The sequence below is a fragment of the Cyprinodon tularosa genome, unplaced genomic scaffold (assembly GCF_016077235.1).
Source record: "Cyprinodon tularosa strain WSP-4 unplaced genomic scaffold, ASM1607723v1 ctg1133, whole genome shotgun sequence".
In the NCBI taxonomy this organism is placed as follows: domain Eukaryota; kingdom Metazoa; phylum Chordata; class Actinopteri; order Cyprinodontiformes; family Cyprinodontidae; genus Cyprinodon; species Cyprinodon tularosa.
Genome location: NW_024037930.1, coordinates 23,935 through 27,672, shown reverse-complemented (window position 1 = coordinate 27,672; position 3,738 = coordinate 23,935).

The window sequence follows — 3,738 nt, the reverse complement described above, 5'->3', positions numbered from 1 at the left end:
ACAGATTAATTTGTGATGTAAAAGGGAAGGAAGGCGGAACAACTTTACTAGTCGATTTCCCAGCATCAAGGTTCAAGTTTTATTACTTTTATTGAGCAGTTTGGTTTACAGTATCCAGTAAGACATAAAACTGAAACTGCACAAATAAAAAAGCACCTGCTACATTTCCTGGTTTTCTACAATTGTTGACATTGCCATTGAATAAGCTTTTAAAAAACTGACTAACTCACCCTTCTTTAAGAAGCAAATATATCTTAAGCTGATCTGGAATAAATATGCACATTTATTTTTACGTAAGTAATTGTTAATAATTATACCGTGTTCCAATGACACAATTGGAAATAATATTGTGAGGGAACGTCTCTCTGTATGTTGGCTGAAAAGGGGTGTGAACGAAGCAATTTATGTTAAGAGAGCAAAAACAACCTTAAACAGCGGGGCTGGACTCAGGTTTCAGCTTTAAAAAACCTACAACTCAGATATAGAGTTGATTCATTCCCTCTATCATCGGAACCCTCACCTCCATGCAGGGAACCAAAACATCTCGTCTGTTCAGCCAGGTCAACAATTCCCCCTAACAACCCCCTTTTCAGAGGCATAGGCCAGTTTAGGGCATTGCAGGCTAACAAAGAACCCTAACAAATCCCCATTCATAAAGGTCGGACATGCTCTTTTGGTTCAATTTGAATGTTTTCTAAGCCAAAATAAGTAGTTGTTTTGGTTGAGTCTAGAAAGCCTCGAACTCAAAGCTAATTCTGACATTTTGAATTGAAAAAGCTTCCTGAATGGGAAGCGAAAGGTTTTCAAACTTGGATACAAGGTCTAGTGGATTGTTTCTTAACTTTTTTGGTATGACTATTACCTGGATGACTGAGAATCTTCACCAGCATACGGATTTCATGTTGTTGTGTTGTTGCTCCCTCTTCTTTTGCTACACATGGGTTTTCCCTGACATTTATTCGATATTGTTTGTTTTTCAGTATTTTTGTATTTTTCTGAATAATTTCCTTATTGGCCTATTAGTCCTTAATAAAATCAGCAAACTCATCTCTGCCTAGACATCTCTGCATTTGGGTTATCAAAGCCCCCACAAAACCTGGTAATGATTTTACAACATTAATGATAAACTGACAGAGGATAGAGATCACAGAATTGAATCCCTACATTTAAGATGAATTTTAGAGGTTTTAAAATTAACTATTCTTAATGTATCCATAGCTTGGATGTACCTAGAGACTTTGCTTTGCAGAAGATTGATCCAGGCAATTTTGTAAAACATTAAAACAATATTCATGTTCTTTATATACATTTATACATTTTATGGTTGTTTGGTGAGGTTGACGAAGATGAAGAACAGCTGCTCTGCGACATGATTTATGTTAGGTTAACGAAGATGAGGAACAGACAGCAGCAGGTGCTTGGATGTGAGTTGGATGAAGTTAAGGAAATGCTGCCTCCCGATCCTGTATATGAGTAAGTTGCATGTTTTTTTTTGTTTCTATTATCTCTAAAGTAAGTGTCTGCTATTTTGAACTATAAAGTGTCTTGAGATGACATGTATATTGAATTGGCGCTATATAAATAAACTGAATTGAATTGCTATTTGTGAAAAAGAGCTCAAATGAAAAATGTAGCAAAAATAACACTGTAGGCAAGCTTCTGTGTTATGTAGGGTAGGTAGGGTAGGGTTAGAAGCCGCAGAAAAAGTGACCGAAGTGTCCTATTTGCCGTCCAGACTCCTGGCCCGTTTGGGTCCCCCGTGGCAGGAAGGGCAACTGGGCCACCCGGGTAGTTGTTTAACAGTGCCAGGAGGGCCCCAAGTGGGCCCTTTGGGTGCATGTGCAATATATAGCAGACCCACTGGGTGGCAGTCTTGCCTTTGGTTTCTGGCATGCCAGAAGTCGGTCCGAAGTGGGAATTTTGGGTGGATTTCGTGTTTTTAACTGTTTGAGTGCCGGATAGTGCAGTGAGGTGGGACAAAGGGTTAGGTTTGGGTTAGGGTGAGGGTCAGGGTGAGGGTCATGGGTCAAGGGAACCAAGAACTGGATCCCCCATTCCCCCACACACCCCTCCTCAATGCACGGGCACGCACTGACCACAGGTATGTTCCCCAGGGCCGCTTCTCCACTCGCCCATGAGGCCACGGCCCACGCTCACCGACAGTCTTTCCCCGCAGTGTCCCACGGTTCAAAAAATTAGGCTTATAGCCTGCATTATGGTAAGTATTTTTCTAGGTTCCAGATTGTTGCGGTAAGTATTTTTCTAGGTTCCAGATTGTTGCGGTAAGTATTTTTCTTTCTCTTTCCCTTACTTTCAGGCAATTGTGTTTCTTTCTATTTAGGCTCATCATCGTGTGCATTCTGGCAACGTTTCGACATCTTTTGTGTCTTCCTCAGGCCTACACACGGTATTATCTTTCTTAATTTAGCTTAGGCACCCCCTTATCTGATCCAACATCCTTGAAACACTACCGCATAATGAAAAATGCCAAGGCTGAGGCCTTCTTTTTATAGGGTTATGGCTCCTCCCACTACAGGTCTGATTGGACATTCAAAATTACACTCATTTGGTTTAAATAAAATTTGTTTTTTTGTGTCTTAGGTTACAGGTCTAATTGGACATTCAAGGGTTAGGGTTAGGTGTAGGAATAGTGTCACGATGACATCCCCCTCAATCAGTCGTTTGACCGAAAAAGGTATGGTTCAGGGAGTCAAAGGCAAGGCACTGGCCGACGCATGTCACTCAAGAGCTCATCTCCTTTTGTTTGGCCCGGGTAGGAAGTACACAGCAAAGACATTCTAAAAAAATAAATAAAAATTGTTGGATGGAGTTACAGAATAGGATAGCATGGAGGCCTTTTAACAGGTCCCAATGCCATCCAAATTCCTCCATACGATGAAAGTCAGAGTAAATGGTGAAGGTAAGCGTTGATCATATAGTAGAGGTAGAAAGGATACTATAAAATATTCTAAACTAAATAAAAGGAATTTTTGGAACACATCATCAGTAGTGGACCTCAAGATCATCGGGTGTTTCGGCCATTATCACTAGACACCCTCACTCGAGGACGGCCCAGACAGGGATGATCAGTCCCTGCTGTGTGTCCAATAGCCAATTAGGTTTAAAGAAATCTAAAACTAAGTCAATCACAGCATAAAAGGAGAAAAAACTACGAAAGGTCAAAGGTCAAGGTCCGATTTAGGACCCATTACCTTAGTGAAAAAATCTACAATGAAAGGTCAAAGGTCAAGGTCCGGCTTAGGACCCATTGACTTAATATAAAATTATAAGGTAAGGTCGATATGACCATCAAGATGAGACCATCAAGATTAATACCCGATTGGGCATTGTAAAAGAACCTACGTCCCGTTGCACCCTCGGCCTAGTCACCTAAGCTGGACTAGGGGATGTATGACTACAACCTAGGTCCCGTTGCATCCTCGGCCTAGTCACCTAAGCTGGACTAGGGGATGTGAAATTTGGAGAGGATGACAATTTGAAGGAGTCCAATTGTGGTTTAAAGGGAAAGGGTTCCGATTAAACGTGTGTGGTGCAGATGTGGGCTGTGTATTGCCGGGGCTAACCCCCATAGAAGACTGGGCTGCGATTAAGGTCCTTAGCCCTGGACCGCCACACCTTGTGTGCTTTGTTCCAATAGGGGAACTCAAGGGGGCCGCATACTTACCTCCTTACCCAGTACCCTTCGGTAAACAGGTCGGTTGTTGACACCGTTAGGTT